The sequence below is a fragment of the Gorilla gorilla genome, chromosome 18 (genome assembly GCF_029281585.2).
Source record: "Gorilla gorilla gorilla isolate KB3781 chromosome 18, NHGRI_mGorGor1-v2.1_pri, whole genome shotgun sequence".
Lineage (NCBI taxonomy): Eukaryota > Metazoa > Chordata > Mammalia > Primates > Hominidae > Gorilla > Gorilla gorilla.
Genome location: NC_073242.2, coordinates 80,836,390 through 80,852,548, shown reverse-complemented (window position 1 = coordinate 80,852,548; position 16,159 = coordinate 80,836,390). Strand labels below are relative to the sequence as shown.

The following is a 16,159-nucleotide window of genomic DNA, read 5'->3' as shown; positions in this document are numbered from 1 at the left end:
CTAAATGCACTTAGTAGGAACATTAGTGGGAGTATTTTTACTAAGGTTCCAAATGACAGTAGATGATGTAGGTGTATACGGTTGGGCTGTAGATGATCTCAGCCTGGTAGAGATGACCTCCAGGAGCTGTAACCAAAAAATTCCCTAATCTTTCTCTCCTCTACTCCCCACAATGTATCTTTTTCTCCTTAGGGTACATTACAGAGACAAACTTTGCTTAATTGAGTTGCGTATTTTCATAGATCTCTTACGACAATGTTAGAGTGACATAAACAATGTGTAATAACGTTTCCTCAGGGGAAGAGAAATGACTAGTATTTATTAAGCCTCCACTTTGCAGGAGGCACCTATCTCATCCTCAACCTCAGAATTACGTTGCATTTTTCCCATTTTATAGATTAAGAAACTGGACTTCTGAAAAGTGAAGTAACTCATTCTAACTCACTTGACTGATTAGAGCGAGGAGTGGTATTTGAACGGAGGTGTTCCTGGGTGCCATTCTGAGGTGCCATCACACCACACTCCCTTCGGAAAATGAGGTGTAATATCAGCATGGAAGGTGCTTTCATAGGGGAAGGCAGGCTTCTTTAGACCCCTTCTGGAAAAAGTTGCAGACATGAAGATAAAGAATGAGTGGAAAGGCATTGGGTAGAACATAAGATTTGTAGTCCAACAAAAAGAAGTTCTTACTACCATATACATTACTTACCATCTATAAGCCTCAGTTTCTGTAACTATAAAGTAGCAATTATAATAGTACCTAGGTATAGGATTTTTATAAGGTTTACGGAAAATAATGTATTACAGAAAATAAGGTGCCCAGCACCATGCTTGGCTCATGATAAGGATTCAAATATTGATTCATGTTTTTGTTTCATATAGAAGCTTCCTCTGCCAAAGCCATCTCATTAGGATACACTAAAGTCTTGAGGTGAGACAGATATAGAGAAGGGTGATCTTTGTCTTGCTGAGTTCTGCCATGGGCAGCAATTGAGGTCCCCTGGCCATGTGGATTAAACTCTAAAGTTCTCCCCAGATGGGGCGTGGTGGCTTACACCTGTAATCTCAGCACTTTAGGAGGCCAAGGCGGAGGATTACTTGAAGCCAGGAGTTCAAGACCAGCCTGGGCAACATAGCAAAACCCGTCTCTAAAAAAAAAAAAAAATTAGCCAGGCATGGTGGCATGTGCCTGTAGTCCTAGCTATTCCGGAGGTTGGGGTGGGAGGAACGCTTGAGCCCAGGAGTTTGAGCTATGATTGCGCCACTGCAAGTTAGCCTGGGCAACAGAGCAAGACCTTCTCTCAAAACAAAACAAAACATAAAAGGAATTTCCAGCTAATTGGTAGTAACATTATCCACAACCGCTCAGAATACGTTTGGAGATTTTCTATATTTTAAAGAGCTATAACTTAATTTATTTAACACATATTTTAAACATAATTTCCCCTTATCATAAAAGTTATATTTGTTCAATTTTTAAATTAGCTGTCAACATATAAAATTGAGTATTTTATAGAACATAGTCAAATTTCAGGTTTCTGTCTAAAACTTAGAATTCTAGAACTAACCCAGACTTCATTCCCTCAACAAATACATGACCCAGAGCTAGTGCCATCACTCCCTACTACCTCTTAGATGTAGTCCACATCTCTCATTCATATTGTCTGCTGGAAATTACAAGAATTTGAATCCTTACAGTTTGAGGGTCACAATTCTTGATTATCAGCCTGATCTTTTTAAAAAATAAATATTCAAGTTACTTGATCAGTAAAAAGAGACATTTGGAAATTTCAGCTATATGCAGGAAAAGAAAAAAACAGTTATTTTATACTTATCCATCCCTGATTTTCTCTCTTGTTTAGCCCAGAAGAAAGTAAAGAAGGCTGCTCCTAGTATTCATAAAGTTAAATGTCAGCAATTATATTTTGCCTTACAAAATATACCTAATACATTGTAATGGATTGAATCATTAAAATATGTATAAAGTCATAGAAAAAAGACCAGAAAATAGACACACATCCCACTTTTGCTTTAAGTTAGGTCATTCCTAAAAGATGCTGCAGGGCTGAGGACAAGTTTCTGCTTTAGGCAACTCTGTATCACCTGAGTTGGGAGGATCACTTGAAGCCAAGAGTTCAAGACCAGCCTAGGTAACATAGCAAGATCCTGTCTCCAAAAAAATTAAAATAAATCAACTTAAAAAATTAAAAATTAGCCATGCATGGTGTTTTTTGGGAGGCTGAGGTGGGAGGATCACTTGAGCCCAGGAGTTCATGGCTGCAGTGAGCCATGATCAAAGAACTTTAGCAATTTCTTAAAATATTAATGAAAAAAAGTTAAAAGAGGGCAAAAGAGAAGTATCTAGACACTGTGTCATCTCTGAAATCAACCAAGAACAACAACAAAGAAAAACAAAAGAAGAATCTGCTTCTGTGAAATTATAACTCAGATGACGGTCACCAGGTACTTGGAAGAGAAGGAGGAGGTGGGAGGAGGGATACCACTAGAAAAATCAATCCTCTACAAATCTTGAACGGAATAAAGAGAATCCAGGCCTTGCCAGGGTAGGGGACACACACACACACACACACACACACATGAATTTTTTTTAATATAGAAAATGTTGGATAGAGAGAAGCAAAAAGAATAGAATAAATTACAATTATTATCTTTAGTAAGATTTTTATTTTGCTTTCTTTTTTTTCATTTGGCAAAATATTATGACAATACTTATTAAATATTATTTACTACAGAAACATTTTAAATAATTGCTTAATCTTCTTGTATACATACAGGATTATTTTTTAATGTTTTGAATATTGCAAACAACAGTTTGCAGACATCTTTATAGCTAAATCTTATTTATATCCAGGGTTATTTCCTTAGCAAAAACTTCTAGAAGTGGCATTGCTGGACTAATAATCATGCCCGTATCTAAGCTATTATCTGTAAAAAGTTGTACCTATTTACATTGTAATCAGCAGTGTGTGAGAATTCCCATTCTTCCACATCCTAACTATTACTGAGTATTAAACATTTTTAAATGCTGTTTGGTTAGTATGATGGTTAATACTGAATGTCAACTTGATTGGATTGAAGGATACAAAGTATTGATCTTGGGTGTGTCTGTGAGGGTGTTGCAAAAGAGATTAACATTTGAGCCAGTGGGCTAGGGAAGGCAGATCCACCCTTAATCTGGTGGGCACAATTTAATCAGCTGCCAGCGAATATAAAGCAGGCAGAAAAGGAGAGACAGGCCTAGCTTCCCAGCCTACATTTTTCTCCCATGCTGGGTGCTTCCTGCCCTCAAACATCGGACTCCAAGTTCTTTAGTTTTGTAACTTGGATTGCCTCTCCTTGCTCCTCAGCTTGCAGACAGCCTATTTTGGGACCTTGTAATCACGTAAGTTAATACTTAATAAGCTCCCCTTTACATACATATCTCCTATTTTTTCCCTCGAAGAGAACCCTAATGCAGGTAGGTAAATTATTTGTCATTGCATTATTTTTCTTTTGTAAATTATCCGTGTTAATCTTTTTCTTACAAAGTTGTTAAAACTTTTTATATGTTGAGCATATTGTATATATGTGTGTATATATATATGTGTGTGTGTGTGTATATATATATATGTATGTATATGTATATTTAAATATGTTACCCAATTTGTCCTTTCTTCTTAGTCATAATTTTTGGTATGTTTTGATGGGCAGACAATTTTAGTATTTTCGTAGTAAACTTAATTCATTTATTTTATGATTATTGCCTCAGGACTGATGCTTTCCCAATTCAATATTGTATAAATATTCACCAGCATATTCTTAGAAAATAATCATTTCCTTTTTTATATGTATAAATATATTACATCTAAAATTTATTCTTGGTTTTTCATACTTATAAATATATTACACCTATATAATTGTTTCCTTTTAATACTTATTATTAAACCTCAAATTTATACTTTCACTTGTATGACTCAGAGACTACCTTTTGTCTCCTCCCCTAAACGAATAGGCAGTTGCCACAATACCAAAATATTGAATAATATATACTACATCTTCCTTTTATTTTAAATGCCACTTTTATCATACACAAACTTCTTATATTTACTTGGGAATATTTCTAGGACTTCTATTCCGTTTCATTAATCCTATGCCACCATTACCATAAGATAGTCTTGCTCTGTTGCCCAGGCTAGAGTGCAATGGTGCGATCTCACTACAACCTCTGCCTCCTAGGTTCAAACAATTCTCCTGCCTCAGCCTCCAGAGTAGCTGGGATTGCAGGCATGCACCACCATGTCTAGCTCATTTTTATATTTTTAGTACAGATGGGTTTTCGCCATGTTGAGCAGGCTGACCTTGAACTCCTGGCCTCAGGCGATCCGCCGGCCTCAGCCTCCAGAAGTGCTGGGATTACAGGCGTGAGCCACCATGCCTAGCCGACTTTGTAAGATATTCTAATGGCGGTAGTGAAACTGTAAAGTTTCCTTTGTCCCCCCTGCAGGGCATGCGCTGGGGGTGTGGCTAGCTTTTTCAGCCACCCGCTCCTCAAACCTCCTAGGGGAACATAGACATCAGACTGTGGGCCTCCGACCCAATGGCAGTGCCTAGGGATGAATGTTTACAGCCGAAACCCAAGTGGGCGTGTGTTACAGGGTGCTCTTTTGGTTTGCTGTCTATAGGCAGCTTGTGTTAACCAGTTCAATTAGACCCCCTTCTTTATCACAAGGACAGAGGGCTTTCTGTATCCCGGGAATGGATCACACATGGGCTTGGAGAATGAGTGCAAGGTTTTATTGAGTAGAAGTAGCTCTCAGCAGACGGGGGAGCAAGAAGGGAGATGGTTTTCCGCTGGAGTCGGGTCCTTTGGCGGCCTGCTCCAGCAAAACTCTGCGTCATTCCGCCGTGTGCTCTCCACTACCAGCTGCTTGTGTCTTCTGCCCATGTGTTCTTCATGACGTCCAGCCGCTTTTGTGTCTGCCTGCTAGGGTCTTGGGTTTTTATAGGCCCAGAATGGGGGTGTGGCAGACCAGGGTGGTCTTGGAAAATGCAACATTTGGGCTTGAAGGCAGAAGTGCCTGTCCTCACCTAGGTCCCTGGGGGTGGAGCCCTAGACAGAGACCCCGCCTTTCTCTACCCAGCACTTCCCTGCCCCACTTCCCTATCATTTAAAGGGACCACGCTCTTCCCTTCCCAGCACTGCCGGATCAGTAGGAGAAATTTCCCTTTTTCTTCCTCTTTTCCAAGCATTCTTGATTATTCTTAAGCATCTTTTCTTCCTCCTAAACTTTAAGATTATTTTGTAAAGTGAAAAAATCATGAGAAATCAAGATTCATTTGTAGTCTAATTTGGGGAGGGTGTAATGATTAGTGTAATTAAATTATCTTTCTATGGCTCTGGACAAAGGGGAGTGCTCTTCTTCAAAATCATCCATGTTGGACAGATGTTTCTTTAAATTTTTTAAAAAATATTCTTCTCCTGAGTACTTTTTAACGTCAGAGAAACTGTGAATATAGAATTGTTCCAGTTTTAGATTTCTTCCTTTTTACGAGCTTTCTTATAGCAAGGCATGAGGAAGCGGCAGACACCCACTGGAAAGATTAGCGAGGGAAAATTAAGTTTTATTTAGGAAAGAAAAACTTTAACAAAAAGACCTGGAAAGAGATCCCATTTGGGGTGACAGCTACCTGGACAATACTCTGTTCTTAGGATGTGGCCGTCTGGTCCTCTCCCTTTCTTCTTGCTATGCTCCAAAGAGCAAATGTTTGGCATTTAGGAGTCTTTTTTTTTCTTTTTCTTGAAAAGACGTACATCAATGATTTTACCATCGCTTTGAAAACTAATCTTCTAAGGCCAGAGAAGAAATACTTCTGAAAAAAAACAAACAAATTAAATTGTACTTTTTTTTAGATTTTATTATTTAGGCTGTTATTTAAGAATGGTGAGAAAGTTTTACAGCCTCGTGGAAAAGAGATGTAGCATTTCTTCCACAAACTATCAAAAGTAGTGAATCTATTTAAATCATAACATGATACTTTCATAATTGCGTGGATGTGTGTGGAAAGGAGAGTGGGTAAGGCCGTTTTGAATTTGTAAAAGGAGTGGAAACCTTCTAAGGCATAGATAAAGATGTATCACATGTGATAACGTTATATCCTGTGGTAAAAATCTATTATGAAAAAAATTACAAATAGTGCTTCTGGGAATAAAATGATTGAGAATACAACCTTTAGGTTTAAAATCAATTTTCCACTGTTATTTTAGAATAGATCCAATTAAAATGCAAAATTCTTCAGCCAAGAGAGATGGTTTAGCATTAAACCAAATGCTAAAAGCTCTTACAATGCATTTTATTTATCCAGTTTAAGAAAACTCAGAAATGTCCAGAAGGTTGCATTCTTGATCCTATCATCATAATGGAAGTCTGATGCATTCTTTTTCAAATCATTTTTTACATATCAACAGGAAGACAGATGCCTTCTTGGTCCTCCCCTGGAATTTCTAGCCCTACTATGGATGTTTCTGTTTGCTCTGTTTCTCTGAGTGAGGGTGAGTGTCTGATGGTGAAATGTACCTAAACAAAATGCCAGGCATGTCCATCAAGTGATCCTTTTTTCAGTCCAGTAATGATGTCTGATACAGTGTTCACAGGATCATCTTTTGTTTTCTTAAATTAAAATGGCCTATGTAAGAGCAAGAGAGAGATTGTGTTTAAAACATTTTGGCAACCATAGTGATGGGTTTGCAATACAAGTAACACTGTACCGATTAGGTTTCTCCACTAAGAGCTGGTTGTGTTAGCATATCGGATTTCCTGGAGTGGGACTGGCCACATTAGAAAGAAACAGTCTCTACAAGGTTTTGACATCAGATTTTCTTTGATAAATATATGGGAGAAAAGGACGCTTCTGTAATTTTTCTCTGATGTTTACAGGTATCGCTGGTTTTGAAAGTAGAATAGATATGCAAATAGGAAACACCATCACTGAATTTGTTTCAGATGTCACCTGTTTATGGAAATACAGCATTCATTTGTTGTACCTGGTGGCTATTAACTGCTCTAATTGTGCTGTAGGCTCATTAACAAGTTTGTTGAAGTTGCACATTATAATTTTAAAGGAGTTAATTGAATACTAATCCAATGCGCAGCACAAAAATTATTTGAACCATTCCAAGGAAAGCCGAAAATCCCACCAGCTGCCTTGGTCCTAGTAAATCCCTACCCCTGTGAAACTGAGAAAATGAATATTCAATATTTTTTCCATTTGAGTCTCTTGACATTCTATTGATTCACTTTATTTTCCCAACAATGTTCTGACAGGTTTCCCAATGTGCATTGTGCACATTCTTTGATATTCATCTTGTGATTGCCTTTGAAAATGAGCACCGTGGCCAACTTTGGTCTAGGGCTTAGAACACAGGAGCTCCAAGCCCCTTGCATCCCAGAAGCCAGCATATTCATAGAATTTTACTGTATTACCATGCAATCCTCACATCTGAGACACAGTCAAACATCAGAAGAGGAAGGAAGTTCGAGAGTGCATAAAACCTAAAATATGTTTGTGAACCAGGTTACTGCTCTGGGGGACTTAGAGGAGGGGACCAAGAGAAGTGGGAAATGTCTGAACCTAAAGATTGTGCTAGTGGACTGGGCAAGGTGGCTCAAACCTGTCATCCCAGCACTTTGGGAGGCCAAGGTAGGAGGATTGTTTGAACCCAGGAGTTCAAGACAAGCCTGGGCAACATAATGAGACCCCATTTCTACAAAAAATATACAAAAATTAGCCCGGCATGTTGGCAGGCACCTGTGATCCCAGCTACTTGGGAAGCTGAAGTGAGAGGATCACCTGAGCCTAGGAAGGTCAAGGCTTCAGTGAGCCATAATCACGCCACTGCACTCCAACCTAGGTGACAGAGCAAGACCTTCTCTCAAAAAAAAAGAGAGAAAAGAAAAGATTGTGCTAGGAAAGGAAAGTGAAAGAAAAGCAAATCACTTAGAGATGAAAAAGCAGGAAGTAAAAGTAAATAGATGTGGCAGGAAGGTAGCACCCATTTCAACAATTTTTGTGAAAGGAATAGTCCATTGGTTGTCAGAGAAGCGGCCTGACTCATATAGAAGAAAGAGAGCACAGGAACAGGTGAATCTCCTGTTGTTGCAGGATCTAAAAGCCAGTTGGTCGATATCATCAGTCTGGGGGTGCCATTACCACACAACTAGGTGATGCAGGCTCTTTCTTTGCATTAAAATGGTGTCCTTTGTTAGAAGAGGGACCTTGCTTCTGTAAAAACTAAATGTTGACCAAGGTTCTTCAGAGTAATGAATGGGGTGTGCGGATTTTTCCCAGAGCCTCCTGATCAGCAATATGGTCTTCTCCATATGCTCTGTCTAAGCATTTTGTAGCAGGAGCTTAAGTTCATTCATGTTTGTATTTCTTATCCCCTAGCTATAAGCAATGCATGTAGTATACTCTCAATAATATTTGTAAAATGAGTGAATGAATGAATGAAAAGTACATGGTCTATAATGTAGAAAATGTCAGTTTGGCTTATCTCTCAAACAGGATTCATTTCTTTTCAGATGACAAGTAGCTAAGTTAAGCAACTGCCTCTCTATCTGTGTATAATTGATCTTATTGACTTTAAAGATGAAGTTGCAGATAGATAGATAGATAAATAGATAGATAGATAGATAGTAGATAGATAGATGATAGATAGATAGATAGATAGATAGATAGATAGATAGATAGATAGAGTGCTAGATAGATACACATTCTTTGACATATCTGATAAACCCAAGATGTGTTTAAATGATATCTTTGGAATTGCATCTTAAAGGTAGGATATTCTATCCATTTATTTCCTAACCATTTTAGCAGCTAAGATCTCAGACTTCTCCACAATTTAGGTCCCTGGTTAAATTAAGGAGACTGTTCAATCAAAAAATATCAAGCTGACTGTTTTGACTGCTTGAGTATTGACTTCGGCAAACGGGCTGTGAGCTGAAACAAAACCTATCCTATGGCTTTCCTTTCTGCTGAATGTACTTAAAGCAATGCATGCCATGTTTAGAGTGTGATGCGATGATGTTCATGCACATTTCATTTTTATTATTTTTCTTGAAAAAAATCTGTAAAGGTAACGTAATTTTAATGCAGTGCAACTGAATTAAAATTAAGATTTTAATGAAAAATCTTCCTGATTTGTTTTCATGGGGTGGCAGTTGCATTTTATAAAATGAAAATTAAACATTTCGAAGGTATGTATTGCTTTAGTCTTTTTATAAGAGCTTTTAATCTGTGTGTCACCTTCTTTGATACAGTAGACTCTCATTTAATATTTGTGAATTAATACCTCCCCTCCCCTAATACTCACTATAAGTTACAGGAGGGCAGGCTGGGTGCGGTGGCTCACAGCTGTAATCCCAGCACTTTGGGAGGCTGAGGCGGGTGGATCACAAGGTCAGGAGATCAAGACCATCCTGGCTAACATGGTGAAACCCCGTCTCCACTAAAAATACGAAAAGTTAGCCGGGAGTGGCGGCAGACGCCTGTAGTACCAGCTACTTGGGAGGCTGAGGAAGGAGAATTGCGTGAACCTGGGAGGCAGAATTTTCAGTGAGTTGAGACCGCACCACTGCACTCCAGCCTGGGCAACAGAGCAAGACTCCATCTCAAAAAAAAAAAAAAAAGTTACAAAAGGGCTGAGATTACATCTTCTTAATTTACTCACAATTCTTTGTATACAATAGCTGGTCAGTCTGCTAATGTTACATGTTTTAACTGCTACTGACATTTATTCATTATTTAAATTAAGAAGGTTCTGCAAACTATGACCCAAGGGCCAAATCAGGCCCTCTACCTGTTCTTGTAAATAAAGTTTTATTGGAACACAGCCACATTTGTTCCTTTACATGTGGTCTACGGCTGCTTCTAGCATGCAGTGGCAGAGTTAACTCTAACTAGTTGTGACACAGACCATATGGTCCACAAAGCCTAAATTATTTTCTATCTAGCATTTTCCAAAAATGTTCGCAGACCCCTAATTTGCAATGTGCTAGGCATTGTTCAGGCTTGTCATGGATCATCCCTTTCAACTTTCACAACAGTATGTACTACTACATGGTATGTACTGTTGTTATCCCCATTTTATGGATGAGGAAACTGGGCCACAAGGAGGATTTGCAAGGGATTAGGAGAGCAGGAAGCAGAACCCAGTTAGGCATGACTCCAGAGTCCAGGAATTCTTGAGTCTGACTGGAGATGGGTGGTGGGGTGCACCTCTGCTTCTCAAACTCATCACAAGCAGCATCTCCAGTCCTCTGGCCGGGGAGGGGTAGCTGGGAATGAGGGCCAGAAGGTACTATCTCTGGAAGGACAGGGAGAGGCAAGGGGCCTGTCTGCCTCCCAGGGCTGCATGCTGACACCTGCCATGCCAAGACAGAAAGCAGAGCTGCAGGCTACAGCTATCAACCTCCCTCCCACACGCGCGCGCGTCCACGGAGCTTAGTTTGGCACCAAGGTGTGAGCTCTTAGGCAACGTGGGAGCCCAGCAAGTCACACTCATGGTCATCCTGGCTCTATAAACACAAGAAAAGGATGCTTGCTTGGTGGCCTCTTGTGCTAGGACCCTCTGCGTTGGGCTTGGGCGGCAGTCTCCCTTAGAGAAACCATTTGCTCCTCCAAATCTGGGATGGAAAACTTTTACCTCCTACCAAGATTGGTGCCCCTTAGTCTGCAGAGGCTCTGATGGAATGGGGGAGAATTTTCAACTTAAGTCCTTAAAAAAAGGGAACAAAGAGGCTAGCAAACAAATAGCTGTAATATGAGCAGACTTCTTTCATTTGAATTTTTTAAAAAATATCCCTCTGCTAACGACTTGGTGATTTTCACAGTACTAAATGTGCTGACTTAAAAAATCTGTGGGAGGTCAATAATTTTCCCTTTGCCTGTCACTGTGCTGATTGTGGTCCCGATGCACCTTAATTACAACACCTACAGGTGGAGTATTATACAGTGTTTACATTAATCAGAATAGATTTACTAACGGAAATAAACCTGCTGGCTTCCTTAGAGTTGCACTCTCATCAGGCAGCTACTGGGCTGGCCAGCCTGTGGGTTAGTGCCTGGGCTAGGAGCCCAGACCCCAGCCTCACAGCAATAGATAGTCTCAGAGCATCTCTATCCTAAACTGGTGTGCTGGTGCTTAGCTAATGAATCAACAGAAAGTTCTATTAATAGAAACTTCATTTCAGAATTTTGAGATCTAAGGAGGAAAGTGTGTGTGTGTGTGTGTATGTATGTGTGTGTATGTGTGTAGAGAGAGACAGAGGACAGAGGGAGAGAAGATAAGAGATAGAGAGATTGTGCATTTGTTAGAGAACTGACTTCATTCTCTGTGGCCACGAAGAACAAGAGAATCACACATACCTTAGAGGCATACATTGCCTCCCACCCCAAGTCTTACATTTATATGAAGAAGAAGAGTAGAAGAGAAACTCTGTTGGGAAATTAAAGAAAGACTAAAGAAGATACACACAGCTGTCCAGTTGGGATGTGGGCAGAGGAGGGGTAGGTTTTGCTGTGTGTTTGTTGTTTTTCGAATTCATTTTTCTTTTGCATTTTGAATGAGGCTTTATTGTTCTTTGGATTTGAAGAGAGGCCAACAGCCTCCACTGACCCAGATGGCCAATATGGGTGAGTAGCTAAAGTCACCAGCTCTTTCCTTAATCTCTGTCCTTCACTTTCCTCATACATAAAATGGGCTTAATAGTAGTACTTGTCTCACAAGGTTGTCATGAAGTTTTATTGCAATAAAATGCATAAAGTGCTCACAATTGTGCCTGGCTCATAGTAGGTAGTCAATTACAGTTACCTATGATTATTATTACTATTACTTTTTAGAGATGAGGTCTTGTTTCATCACCAGGCTGCAGTGCAGGGATGCAATCATAGCTCACCACAGCCTTGAAAATTTACCTATTACTGTCAAAAGTCATTGAGAAGATGGACTGTTGGAGTCAATGAGACTTAGTTTCTAGTTCTGCCTCTACTAGTTAATAGCAATGTGATGTTACTCAAGTTTCTAAACCTTTCTAAGCCTCAGTTTACTCATCCATAAAATGGCAATAAGAGTACCTATAAATGAGAATTGGATGCAAATTACTTTGCACATTGTAAGCCTTCATAAGTACTAGTTATTATTAGCGGCAAATGTGGGAACTTTCTAATCTGTAAGAAAGGGACAAAGCCCTAAGCATTTGCCTGATCAGGATGTGAGGTCACTACCTTCTTCTCAGGATAGTACTTAATTCTTCAGTCACTGAATAGTCAACACCCTCCCCAGCACGCTGTCCCTGGGTTTTTGATCATGTCTAGATTTGGCCAATAGAGTCCTCAGAGCACATCTCCATTCTAGAAAAGGAGCTTGCAAAACTGTAGCATGTACTTGAGAGGGAAAGCCCCTGGGATGCTCCAAAGATGAAGTGGAGCAGCAAGAAAATATTTCAATGAAAACAATTTGAATAGCATTTTTCAGAGCAAGGTCCTTGAATTGGTTCCATTCATGAAACAGACAGAGTACATGAGGATTTTATATTTTCAAAAAAATTCATCCATTTGTCTTTGGGAGGCATAGTCCTGTCATTACTGTGAACAGGAGCCTGGTCTCCTTGGTAGGCACCACACCCAGCAGACACAAAAGCTTCTCCTGGCCTGAAGCCACCAGCAAAGGCAGCCTCGGCTTCTCCAGCACCTTGGCTCTGGGTTGAGTCTCACCCGTGTTGAATGGTTTCTCTGCAGGAGCAATTTTAAGGCTAAAAATAAAGTCAAAAGAGAAAGGAAAAAAAGAAGAAAGGAAAATAGGGAAACATCACTCTTCTATCTCCACCTGGCCTCATTTACTGCTCTTTTACATTCATTAGAAAAACACAAAGTCCAAGTGGGAAAGAGGGAGTTCCCAGGCAAAACAAGATTTTGCTATCATTTGCAAGAACAGTCCTTCTTTCTGTTGCCCCTGACTGCAACCTTCCCTCGCCAGTAATAATGAGCCTGTGAAATGCTCATGGAGATCTGTTGTTAGGCTGGGGCACTTGGATCTAATTCTAGAAGGTTCAGATCTTCAGCCTGTTGCTTCTTATTTCACTGGTCCAGAAAGAGCCGCTCAGATGATAAGACTGGCAGAAAAGCAGGGCATGGTGTAAACACAGTCCCTGTCTCACCTGGAGCCCTTTTTGCCACTTGCAATTATATGGTTTCATTGCAGTGCTTGCAGCTGAAGCTGACCTTTCTTTGCATTACAGCTAGTTTCATTAACACCTTTTTCTTTTCTTTCTCGGTGTGAGGTTTTATAATTTGGTTTTGATGGCCAGATTGCTTTGGGGAGCACAGGCAGCTTGTGGCTCCATCCTGGGCACAGTGGATACTTACAAAAGACTTAGATACAATTTTTGCTGCTGAATTCCAGTTGGAACTTTAAAAATAGATGAGGTTAACAGAGTGCATGTCTGATTTTTAGAAACCTAGTGTTTTAGAACCAAAATGGATTCGAGGACTTAATAAGGAACTAACCCCTCCTTTTACAAATAATGTAAGTGAGGCTCAGATGTCATAAGAGACATGAACAAGGACACTTGGTCACAGCATAGCCAAAATATAAGGTGACATTTTTGCCCTGAGGTTGGCCACAATATGGAATAACGGTTTTGCCACCAATCTTGAAGTCTCAAGATAGGTAACTAATGTAAGTCTTTGAAATAATACATATTAGAGTATTTTAAGATTAATCTTTTTATCCAGATAAGATGAAATGGCTTTAGAACTTTTGCTTTAATAGGAAGAGGAGGCTAATTGGCACACTCTTTGCTTGTATCTAACTGTGTGCTTAAGAGTGTGAAATCACTTGGTAGAACAAAGTCCTTAAAACAATCATGAACAATGGTGATAGAAAAAGAAGCTGTGGGACTCTTCAGCCAGAAAAGGGTCTCTAGGTAAAGATTCACTTTGCCAGGAAACCTCACAAATTATAAACTAGTGGCATTTCCAGATGAATGGTATTTTACTTTATGGTTCTTTGAAGCATGCGTGAATCATTCTGAAATGATTATATGAAGAACTGGTTTTATGACGTGAGCTTATGTGGTACGTTAGCTCCCAGTTGGCTATCCTGGGGGAAGTAAAGACAGTGTGGTTAATCAAGAGAACCAAAACTAAATTTCTAGACCTGATTTCTGACCCTAGTTGTGCCTTGAACCAGCTGTGTAACTGGGCAAATTACTTTGCCTCTGCCAATTTTGGTTTCCTGGCTAAAGATTTTTACTAGAGGGTCTCTAATAGGTTGCCAGGTTGAGAAGGAAAAAAAAAAGTAAGGAAGAAAGGAAAGAAGGAAGGGAGAAGGAAGGGAGGAAACAAAAAATAAAACAAAAACAACACACAGGCATCCAGTTAAACCTGAATGTCAGATAAACAAAGAATATCTTTTAGTGTAAGTATGCCCCACGTAATATCTGGGACATACTTACACTAAAATCAAACCACTATTCATTCTTTTTCTGAAATTCAAATGTAACTGGGTATTCTGTAATTTATCTGGCAACCCTAGGCCTCCAATTCTATAATTAATGATTCTGACTGTATTTGTTTCTAAAAGTGTATGAAAGAGAGAGAGAGAGAAGCAATCCCCTGAAAGCACTCACCAGCCGGTTGCTAGTCTGCAAAAGGACAGCTCATGGCATTAGAGTAAAAGTCTCTTTAGGCTGAGAGGCAGCCCTGGAGAAAACAACGCCCTTTCCTGATGACATAGGCCCCTCCCATGGCTGTCCTGAGAGCCAGACCTCTTTGTGGGCCTACAGAGCTCTGTGCTCTGAACCGTCTCAGTGGCAGGCAGTGCTGTGCTGAGCGCCCTAAGAAAAAGCCTAGTCCCTTCCATACACAAAGACAATTGCAATTAATCCCTGTTGTGAGCCATCAGGCACCAAGGATCAGAGAATCCTCACAACAGGGGCCTGAACAACTCATCCTTAGGTGGAAACCAGGAATGGATCCAGCCTCCCCTTTCTCCCTAAGTAATGTGGACATAGAGGGCATCCACCCCAACCTGTTTGTTATGGGACTGGGTAGGAGTGGGAAGATAGAGCAAGATAGAGAGAGGAGAGGATGTGAGATGCTGGAAGTCAGTGTTGCAGTCAGTTAGCAAAAGGCCGGGTAGTTAGAATTGGGATACCGAGATTTCCCCCACAACCTTAAAAAATAATTGCAGGTAACACTTTATTCTGTGTTACAGTGAGGTCCCTCCCTTAAGCATAATGACTGCTTCTTTGGTCCATTTAGTTTGGGTCTTTTGCAATTTATCAGAGACGAGTTCCCTGGAGTCTGGGATCCCATTCAAAGCAGTGTGGGCGCACGCATAAGTGTGTTGATTGCATTTCCACAATCCTCAGATTCTGCCCTTGAGAGGGGCTGTCCCTCCACTGATTCCTGGAATGGATGGGCAAACAGAGGCCCAGTGTCTCCAAAAGCACTTCTGAATCCCCCTCACCACCACCGCCACGCCGCCAGGAAATGAATTAACCTGGACACCCAGACAGCTGCCATTAACTCGACCTCCCCTCCATAAAGAAGCACGCAGAGCCGGAGTGTAAAGAGGATATGGTTAGGATACGATGTTTAACAGAGAGAAAGAAAGGAGGAGAAACAACTGTTTGCTTTAGATGCAAATAAACTCAACTTCACCTTTAAAGCTGAAAACCTGTGCCCTTGGCAAGACGTTTGGGGACTGTTCCAGAGATATTAATCTTCCTCCGTTTACATGTTAAATAGATCTTTGGAAACGGTTTCTCCAGCACTGTTTTTTCTCTCCGGCACAATCTCCTTCTCTCTTTCTTTTTTTAGTGCAGTCAGGACTCCCCAGCAGCGAGAAGCCCCGGGGGACGAAGGTGGAGCACCAACCCGTGTGGATTTCAGAGCCATCCGCGGCTGCCGGCTGTTGGGGCGGCCAGGAGCGGTCTGCCAGCAGATGGCGCTGTGCCGCACGTTATGGACCCTCGTGTGCCCGACCGGCTCAGGGAAGGAGACAGACGGCTCAAAGTTTCTAGTGCCATTCCTGGACTGAAACAAATGTTTGTGGAATTAAGTAGTGATTTCCTTTAGTCTGCGCCACTCTTAC

At 40.5% G+C, this 16,159-nt stretch overlaps 1 long non-coding RNA gene across 1 annotated transcript; it reads right to left on the bottom strand.

Moving 5' to 3' along the window:
• Positions 1–5,601: 5,601 nt before the first annotated feature.
• LOC134757463 (uncharacterized) lies at positions 5,602–15,935 on the bottom strand. The gene is made up of 3 exons (XR_010131454.1): positions 15,727–15,935; positions 6,576–6,684; positions 5,602–5,871 (listed from the first exon to the last, which is right to left on the bottom strand). It is a non-coding gene; the product is annotated as an uncharacterized lncRNA (long non-coding RNA).
• Positions 15,936–16,159: the final 224 nt, after the last annotated feature.